Source organism: Chrysochloris asiatica, unplaced genomic scaffold, assembly GCF_000296735.1.
Source record: "Chrysochloris asiatica unplaced genomic scaffold, ChrAsi1.0 scaffold00019, whole genome shotgun sequence".
NCBI lineage: Eukaryota > Metazoa > Chordata > Mammalia > Afrosoricida > Chrysochloridae > Chrysochloris > Chrysochloris asiatica.
The window spans coordinates 31138969-31150010 of NW_006408537.1; the positions used below are offsets into that span (position 1 = coordinate 31138969).

The following is an 11042-nucleotide window of genomic DNA, read 5'->3' on the forward strand; positions in this document are numbered from 1 at the left end:
TACACTAAATGTTTATTTTCATTTATTTTATTCCTTTTGATTGCTTTTCATTGTTTTGCAAAGGAAGGTTAAAACTCTTGATTTCTTTTTACATTGTCACATTCATCATCAAAATAACCCAATATTTCAAACTCTATCTTGAAGCACAATGTTGTCTGTAGAAGGATAATATCCATATGCCTACTAAGAGTTCCAGTATGGTGCTATAGAATAAGCACTGGAAACATTCAGACCAGGATGTAGAATGAAGGATATCATTGTTGATATCAGATGGATATTAGGTGAAAAGAGAGAACACCAGATGTTTCCTTGTGTTATATTTAACTATACAAAGGCAACTACTGTATGAATCATAGTAAACTCTGGATAACATTGTGAAGAATAGAAACTCCAGAACATTCATCGTGCTCATGCGGAACCTGTCTATAGACTAAGAGGTGGTCATTAGAAGAGAATAAGAGGAGGCTGAATGACTTAAAACCAGAAAAGGTACAAAGCAGGGTTGCATCATTTCACCATATTTATTCAATTTGTATGTTGAACAAATGATCACAGAAGCTGGGCATGAAGTACATGAAGTGGAGTTATGATACAACCTAAAAAAAATTTCTTTCATATTTTTAGTAGGAGTGGTAAAGAGGTGGGTATGTGTGTGTATACACACACACATAAACTAATTTTATGCTTCCCATTTAAAAAAATCATATCAATTATATATTTTTAGAAACTGGTTTCAATTTTTGAATATTCATTGTACAATTAACCCTTTCAGCTTTTTGTTATACTATGACTAGCAAAGAACTCAAATTTGATGCTTTCAAAGGCAATATAGTTAATGTATATGTTTAAATGGGAGTCCTGGTGTAGCTGTTTAAGATAATCACTGGACCACAAAATCAGTTTGGACAGCAAGGTTGGTGACTCAAACCCACAAATCACTCCTCAGAAATTGTATCCAGGGTCACTATGAGTTGGCTTCTACTCAATGTCACATAACAACAAAAATATTTAAATGTATCTTCAGTACTAAAATTCATCTCTGAAACATATTTACAAAGCAATCTAAGAGTGCATAGTTATTCTAGAATTTAGCAAATTCCATTTTAAAATATTTTTTTGTCTATACCTAATTCCATAGACTTATTTAAAAAATCTGTGTTAGAATATGTATAACCAGAATGCTTCCTGGAAGCCAGGATGGTCAAACTTCTTCTCTCATACTTTAGATATATTGTCAGGAAGGACCAGTCCCTGGAGAAGGATATTATGTTTGATAAAATGGAGGGTCAGAGAAAAAGAGGAAGACCTCCAACAAGATGGATTGGCACAATGACAGTAACGATGGGCTCAAATGTAGCAATGGTTGTGAGGTTGGTGCAGGACACGCAGTGTTTTGTTCTGTGTGCATAGGATCGCTATAAGTTGGTACCAACTCTATGGCACCTGACAACAACATCAAAGGTATATATTTTAACTAATTGACTCAGGTGATTATGGTGGCTGGCAAGCCTGCAGGCTAGTAACTCAAGCAAATTTGATATTGTAGCACTGTTGGAGAATTTATTTTCCTTGGAAAAATTTTGGTTTGATCTTAAAGCTTTCGAGGAGCTCTGGTAGCATAGTGGTTATGAGTTGAGCTGCTAACCTCATGATCAGCAGTTTTAGTTGGGCTGCTAACCTCATGATCAGTAGTTGGAAACTGCCAGCGGTTCCGTGGGAGAAAGACGAGGCTTTCTGCTCCTATAAAGATTCGTTGTTGTTAAGTGCCGTCGAGTCGGTTCCGACCCATAGCGACCCTGTACAGGGTTTCCGAGGCTGTAAATCTTTACGAGAACAGAGAACCTCATCTTTCTCCAGCGAAGCACCTGGTAGTTTCGAACTGCTGACCTTAAGGTTTGCAGCCCGATTCGTAATCACTACACTACCAGATTTACAGCCTCAGAAATCCTATGGAGGGTTGCTATGAGTCAGAACCGATTCTATGGCATACCACCACCATCACTTTAAAGCTTTCAGCAAACTGAATGTGGCCCACTGCATGATTGAGGGTAATCTCTTTTACTTGAAGTCGATCGATTGCATATGACAACTATATTTGTAAAGTAATTCACAGCAACATCTGGATTAGGTTTTGATTTAAAAACTGGGAACATGCCAAGTCCATGTAAAAGTAACTATCATAGTCTACAACTTGTCAGTTTGACACCTAAACATAGAATAGTTTGCACAATAGCAAAGGCCTGTTTCAAACCTTCTTTTATTCTTGGCCCCACTAAAAACTAGCAACTTTTGGGGTTACTTGGTAAATACACTGGCATAACACATTTGTTTGAGCACTACAATTCCTCCAAAGCATATTGAGCATGCGGTGAGAATCATTATCTTTGATGGCTGTATTAATCTCTCTCTCCATGATTGTGATATGATATTGCTTTTGTTTTGTGTGTTTATTGTTCACTTGCCTTTTCCTACCATAGTAAATCTCATTCCACAGATCAGGGAACCAATGATAAGCATGTTTGTTTCAATAGTGCATTTTGGAAGCTGAAGTGATGGAAACACAGAGTGACTGGAGACCTGTCTGGACTCACTGTATGACACACTTGAGCTAAAACTCTATTGACTGAATTCCATAAACCCCTATGCTAACTGGTGGACACAGTTACATTTGGTGTTTCCTAGAATTAGTATTAATTCAAAATTAGTGTTCAGTAACCCTTGAAAAGTCATGTTGTTTCCTTTTCCCCTAATTAGTGACCATAATAAAAAACCATAGTTATTTTTCGGAAATGCTGGGAGAAACTTTAACAGTATACTTTCTTGGCAATGTAGTGGCATCCTTCCTCAAATGGATCTAGCTTCTTTTTCATCTAAGGGGTTGTGGGTTTCTAAACTAGTCCACATGTAGGAATTGATTAAGGGACCATTATGTGCAGTGCTATAGGAGCTCTGGTAGCATAGTGGCTATGAGGCAGGCTGCTAATCTCACGGTCAGCAGTCCAAAACTACCAGTGGTTCTTCTAGAGAAAGATGAGGCTTTCTGCTCCTGTAGATATTTACAATCTTGGAAATCCTATACAGGGTTGCTATGTGTTGGAATCGATTCCATGGCACATAACCACCACCACCATCAACACAGTGTGTGGAGCTATAGGTTAAGCATTGGACTGCTAACCACAAGCTTAGTGGTTCAAACCATTAGCTGCTCCTTGGAAACCTCATGCAGTTGTTATGAGTCAAAACTGACTCAATGGCACTTAAAGACAACAACTCTCTCTTTTGGTGATTCTAGTTAGACTTATTTTCGCTTGTCCTCAAACACTTACACTCATACAGATCAAGTAGGAATTTAGAAGATTATACGTCTATTTCACTTTTAGGAACACCATGACAACCTAGTCAACATCATAGGTCTCTGTGAGTCAGAGTAGGCTACTTGATCTACTGTCTTATGGTAGCCAAGTCCACTTTGTCTTTGGCAATTTTGTGCTGCTTGTCTCCTGCCACCCTGGGATCCAATTATCTCCATTGCAATTAAGGGTTTCAATTTAGTGACAACATTACTGACTAATTTTAAACCTACAGAGAAGAGTGACCACAGAGTCCTTCAATGATACTGGAACTCTCCTCACGAAGTATTTCTCACCATTTTGGCCAAAGTTGCATCCTCTGAACCATCTGTAGCTGAGTGAGTAGGGCTTACAGGGTAAATGAATTCTAACATTCTTTCTCCTTGAGGCTGCCTGCCTTCCCCTCTCCTTCTCTCCCTTCCTTTATTCCTTTCTCCATTCTTTCATCCATTTCGTTCTTTGTGTCTTCTCTACTTTCTCCTTTTTGTGCATCACTTCCTGCATGACCTAAACAGTATTCTTCATCTCACTTGCTTTTTTTTAGTATTTTATTTGGATGATAACCTCTCCACAGGAACATAAAATAGATTATTATATTAAATATTATAGTTTTAATTGTTATATTTACTATTAAATTTCATTCTACAATTTGGTCTTCTATGTAAAGAGAATAAACATTAATATGTATTTCAGTTTAGACTTTATTAATCTTCATAGATACAGAATTGGAGTACTATTTGAATGATTGATTTGTACTTTGATGACTCCTCTTATTTTGTATGCAGTTAAGACAGGTATGTCACCTGCCCTCAAATAGGACATCTTTAGTGCAGTGTCATTATGAGTCAAAAATGACTTGCCAGCACTTAACAGTTCATAGTTACACTGCTGACAAACCTCAAATTCAATAGCAGACCTTAGTGTACTTTGTGGCTTATAAATTTCCCTAGAAATCTAGAAAACACCCAGATAGATTTTTTTACATCCTTATGCTAATAAATAAACTGTCCATGAAAAAGGTAATCTGGGAAAAGAAGTTAGAGGAAATAAAGGCAACTGATTCATATGTGTTGGTATTTGTTGATACACTTAAGCTCAGTATATGTATATTTTCTATTTCCTGGAAATAACAGCCTCCTCTGTGTACATAAAGAATTAACTTGATATAATGTATACAAACTACTATCTATTTTTTGTCTTTATAAACTATTTTAAATTTTACATTATATACGGGGTCTGTTGTTGCTGCTGGTAGGTGACCTTGAGTGAATTCCATATCACAGCCACCCTATGCACAACAGAAGGAAACACTGCCAGGTTGTGAGACCTCCTCACAATTGTTATGTTTGAGCCCATTGTTGTTGCTCCTCTGCCAATCCATCTTGTTGAGGGTATTCCTCTTTTTATCTGACACTCCTTTTTATCAAGCACGATGTCCTCCAGGGATTGGACTTTCCTGACAAGATATCCAAAGAACAAGAGACTAGGTTTTGCCATCCTTTTTCAATGAGGGTTTTTTCTGGCTATAATCTTTTTCCAAGGCAGATTTGTTTGCTCTGAAGTTAAGTCTTCTGCAACACCATAATTCAAATGCATGGATGCTTCTTGTTTCCAATCTTCCTTACCCATTGTCCAAATTTCACATACATATGAAACAATTTAAAATATCATTATTTGGGTCATGTACACCTTAGTTCTCAAACTGACTATTTAATCTTGAACATTTTAAAGACATCTTGCATAGCAGATTTGCCGAATGCAATATGTCATTTGATTTCTTGACTTCTGTTTCCGTGAGTGTTGATTGTGGATCCAAGCAAAATAAAGTCTTTGACAACTTCAATCTTTTCTCTGTGTATCATTTAATTATTTACTGGTCTGGTTGTGAGGAGTTTTGTTTTCTTTATATTGCAGTGCAATCCATACTGAAGGCTGTGCTTTTTTATTTTTATGAGTATTTCAAGTCTTCATTCCAGCAAGCAAAGATGTGTTCTCTGCATATCACAGGTTGTTAACGAATCTTCCTCCAAACTTTTTTGATTTTTTTATTAATTGAGGTTTATAGAGCAGGTCATCAGTTTTTTACATTCAACAAATCATATACTTTATTTCATTACATGGTTGTAATTTCCTCCATGCGCCAACAGTTAACAGCACTTACCTTTATTCAACTTATCTGCTGCATTCTTGCCTGTGTCTCTCACCACCCCGATATTTCCTCTGCCAACCTTCCTCCTGTTGCATATTGCTTGCCATGTCAACCCATGGCAACACATGTCTACCATCTAGTGCATGTATTCTCCACCCCCCCAAAACCATTATAGAGTGTTTCTTTTATCAAGAAACTTCCTTCTTCTTCTCTTGATGTACAAAACAAACAAAAATAAAACCATGCAGGGATATATAATCATTTAAACCACCAAGGGGCACATTCTGGAAGCCAGCCTCCCTGCTGCAAGCACACGGCCTTTTTTTCCCCAAGAGTCTAGAGTCTGATTAGTCTGAGTGGAGCTAGTGAACCAAGTGGTTCTGTGATCTTGTGTGGGAGACCAGTAGCACTTGCAGCATGGCTGACCAACTGACTGAAGAGCAGATTGCAGAATTCACAGAAGCTTTTTCACTATTTGACAAGGATGGTGATGGATCTATAACAACAAAGAAATTGGGAACTGTAATGAGATTTCTTGGGCAGAATCCCACAGAAGTAGAATTACAGGACATGATTAATGAAGTAGATGCTGATGGTAATGGCACAATTGACTTCTCAGAATTTCTGACAATGATGGCAAGAAAAATGAAAGACACAGAGAGTGAAGAAGAAATCAGGGATGCATTCCATGGGTTTGATAAGGATGGCAATGGCTATATTAGTGCAGCAGAACGTCCTCACGTGATGACATACCTTGGAGAGAAGTTAACAGATGAAGAGGTTGATGACATGATCAGGGAAGCAGATATTAATGGTGATGATCAAGTAAATTATGAAGAGTTTGTACAAATGATGACAGCAAAGTGAAGACATTGTACAGAATGTGTTAAATTTCTTGTACAAAATTGTTTATTTGCCTTTTCTTTGTTTGTAATTTATCTGTAAAAGGTTTCCCCTTATTGTCCAAAGAATGTGCATGTATAGTAATTAGGACTTCATTCCCCCATGTTTTCTTCCCTTAGCTTATTGTCATTGTCCTGAAATCTTAAGAAAATTGATCAAGTAACATGTTGTGTGTGGCTTACTCTGGATATATCTAAGCCCTTCTGCACATCTAAACTTAGATGGAGTTGGTCAAATGTGGGAACATCTGGGTTATGCCATTTTTTATAGTAGTTTTCTTTAGGAACTGTCAGCATGTTGTTGAAGGGTGGAGTTATAACTCTGCGTGGACTTTGGACAGTCAACAATATATATTTAATTTGCACTATTGCAAAATGCGTGTATTATCCAGGTACTCATACATTATATTTTGTACTGCTGGTCTTGTACCAGACACATTTTCTTTTATTGTTACTTGCTTTTTAAACGTTTTAAAATTCTGTCATGTGATCTGCAGCATCCTTTCTATCACCAAGGCCATATTTTCCAACTATTGATCCTCCCTCTTTGTTTCTAATCTTTGCATTCCAATTGCCAGTAAACATGAATATATCTTTATTGCATGTTTGATCAAATTTAGACTGAAGAAGTTGGTAGACTCCTTCGATTTTACCATCACTGGCTGTGGTTGGTGTGTAAATTTGAATAAAGATTGTATTAACTGGTCTTCCTTGTAGATGTGTGAATATTATTCTATCACAGACATTGTACTTTAAGACAGATCTTGGTATGTTCTTTTTGATGATGACTGTGATGCCATTCCTCTTCAATTTTCATTCCCTTCATAGTAAACCATGTGATTGTCAGGTCAAAAATGGCCAATCTCAGTGCATTTCATCTCACTAATATGTAGGCTATCGATATTTATGCATTCCATTTTATTTTTGACAATTTCCAGTTTTCCTGGATTCATACTTCATACATCCCATATTCAGATTATTAATGATATTTACAGCTGTTTCTCTTCAATTTGAGTTGTGCCCCAACAGCAAATGAAGGTCCCAAAACTTACCTCTATCTGTGTCATTGTAGTCAACTCTACTTTGAGGAGGCATCTCTTCCCAAGTCATATTTATAGTGCTTTCCAGCATGAATAATCTTTGTGCTTATCTTCCAGCAGGATGTTGGACAATATTTTGGTGCTATTCATTCTATTTCTGACCCATAGCGACCCTGTACAGGGTTTCCAAGGCTGTAAATCTTTACGGGAGCAGAACGCCTCATCTTTCTCCCGCGGAAAAGCTGGTAGTTTCAAACTGCTGGCCTTAAGGTTCGCAGCCCGATTCGTAACCACTACGCTACTGGAACCGACTCGACAGCACTTAACAACAACAACAACAACATTCATTCTATTTAAATATTCAGTATTCTAGTGCTGACAGTATTCCACAGTTTTTTAGGATATCTCACTTCAAATTCTCTTAAACAGCCACACTTATCCATTTCCAAGCCTTTAATATGCCATATCCCATATTATTTTTAGGATTTTGAATTTCTTACCCCTTGCTGGAATATCTTCCAGTTGCCCTCTCCACTTGGAAAACTTCTGTCCAGGGCCCAGTTTAGATGGTAATTCCTTCCTTAAATATGCTCTGTTAGTCATTGAATGTCAACCTCATATTTCAAATATAATGTTTTTAAGGATAGTATATATTATACTGAAATATTTATCTAACTCACTAGACTGCATTCTTCATGGGGACTGTATCTTATTTACTGTGTGTAACTGATACCTAATATAGGTACTAGCACTGCTTGGTACCTATTTGCTAAGTCGGTGAATGAAAATATTCAAATCCTTTGTCATACATTAATTTATTCTCTTGAAGTATCTTCAGTAAAGAAAATGACTACTTCATGGGATCATATAATTGTGATTTAAAAGGAATGACTAGATTAGATGGCGTCTCCAAATTGTCAGAATTATGACATTTATTTGCTTTGTATATTCCAAAGGTTTTTGGTGTTGTTAAGTGTCTTCAAGTTGGTTTTGAGTCATAGTGACTCTATATAGGGTTTCCAAGGAGTGGCTGGTGTGTTTCAACTAACAGCCTTGAGGTTGGTAGTTTAATGCTCATCTTGTTGCGCCACACCAGGTTTCCCTTTGTATATTCCAAATAAGCCCCATTATTAGGGATTTCATAAAGTTCTCTTTTGGCTGCTCAGCTTTGCCTCTGAATTGTGAGAATTTATACATGACTAAGAAAGCTGCATTTAGTTTTCCTACTATATCAGTGTGAGGAAAACAATCTTTGTTTTCATTTTGTTGTTGTTGTTAAGTTGTTAAGTGCCTTTGAGTCGGTTCCGGCCCATAGCGACCCTATACAGGGTTTCTGAGGAGCAACTGGTGAGTTTGAACCTCTGACCTTACAGTTCAAATGGATTTTGCAGTCCAGAGCATTAACCCACAGTGCCATACCAGGCCATTTTTATTTTTGGGTAGTATAAATAATAATCTTTGTGCTTATTATGGAACATAGTATATTATGATAAATTTGTCACAACTATTTAACCTAAGTTAAACAACTTATTATTTCTCCAAGAAAGCTATTTAAAAATTTGTTCTACACTCAATTCATGTAAGAGAAACTTTCCAAATGGAAAATTTGTTTTCCAGTTCTTTAATTAACCTCTTTAAACTGTTGAGAATTATTCTTTCCATAGAGATGCCAAAATCTCTCCTAGGCCTTGCCATGTCCATATGTCACTGTGGGAGCTGTGTTCCTCTGAGAGAGTCTAAATTTACGCTCATCTAACTTTTTCACAGTATTATATCCATTGCTCACATCAGAGATTTTCTCTCCTAGATTTTCATTTGATTTGAACTTTCCAACATAGATTTGTTCTTTTGTTTGTTTTGGAATAGTATATTTAGTACTTGAGGAAATGTTGGCTAAATTGTCCACATTTAAAAATAACTCAAAATCATATTGCCAGGTAAAAGAGATGGAAGAAAAAAAAAAACCAATTACAAACTTTATATGGAAAGGAAAGAGTTCCAGGATAAGCAAACACTGCTTAAGATGAAGAATACGGTTGAAAACCTCTCACTCCCTGATTTCAAAATTTATTACACAGCTACAGTGGTCATGCTGGGTAAGGTGGAGGGTCAGAGAAAAAGAGGAAGACCCCCAATGAGATGGATCAGCCAGGTGGCATCATTGATGGACTCAAGTGTGGCAGCGGTAGTGAGGTTGGCCCAGGATGGGACATTATTTCGTTCTGCTGTGCATGGGGTCACTATGAGTCGGTTCTGACTCGATGGCACCTGACAACAACAACAGTGGTCAAAACAACTTGGTACTGGAATAATGGAAGATACATTGATCAATGGAACAATATCAAGAAACCAGAAATTTACTCAACCACATACAGCCAACTGATTTTCAACAAAGTACCTAAATATATCGCATTGGGGAGGTAATAATCACTTCAAAAGATAGTGCTGGCAGAAATGAAAAGTGATATGTAAATGACTGAAACAAGACCTTTACCTCATACCTTATACAAAACCAATGCAGTGTGGATTAAAGACCTAAATGTGAATCCCAGAATTATGAAGGTTATCAATGAAAAAATAGGGACAAATGTAAGGGCTCTAATTCAGGGCATACACAGACTACCATACATTTTGAAAACTACACAAACAAAAGTAAACAAAATGGATGATTGGGACATACTAAAAATCAAAAACTTATGTGCACCAAAAGACTTCACCAGAAGAGTAAAAAAGGGAACCCACAGAATGGTAAAAAAATCTTTTGCAACAACACATCAGACAAGGGACTAATTTATAAAATATATAGGAAACTACAATACCTCTACTAGAAAAAGTCGAATAACCCAATTAAAAAAAATGGGCACAGGACATGAATGGACACTTCACCAAGGAGGAGATCCGGGCAGCCAACAAACACATGAAGAAATGTTCACTATCACTAGCCATTTGTTGTTGAGTGCTGTCGAGTTGGTTTTGACTCAAAGCGATCCTGTATAGGGTTTCCAAGAAGCAGCTGGTGAGCTTGAACCACCAACCTTTCAGTTCAAATGGCTTTGCAGTCTGGTGCATTAACCCACAGTGCCACAAGCCATTGTTGTTATTGTTAAGTACCTTGGAATCAGCTCCGACTCATAGTGACCGTGAACAGGGTTTCTGAGGCTATAAATATTTATGGGAGCAGAAAGCCTCATCTTTCTCCTGCAGAATGGCTGGTAGCTTCGAACTGCTGACCTTGAGGTTAGCAGCCCGATTAGTAACCACTACGCTACCAGAGGTCCTTGCCACAAGCCCTCAGAGAGATGCAAATCTAAACAACAATGAGATATCATCTCACACCAGAAATAACAGCAAAAACAACAAAAAAAGTAGGGGACAATAAATGCTGGTGAGAATGTGGAGAGACTGGGATGCTCCTACATTGCTGGTGGTAATGCAAAATAGTCCAACCTCTCTGGAAAGCAACATGGCACTTCCTCAGAAGGTTAGAAATAGAAATACCTAATGATCCAGCAATTCCTCTACTTGGTATTTACCCATAAGAAATAGGAGCCATAACACGAGTAGATATATGCACACCAATGTTCATAGCAGCACTATTTAC

General features: G+C 37.3%; 1 pseudogene; it reads left to right on the top strand.

Moving 5' to 3' along the window:
• The first annotated feature begins 5916 nt into the window (after window positions 1-5916).
• LOC102841792 lies at window positions 5917-6366 on the top strand (annotated as a pseudogene).
• The last annotated feature ends 4676 nt before the right edge of the window (window positions 6367-11042 follow it).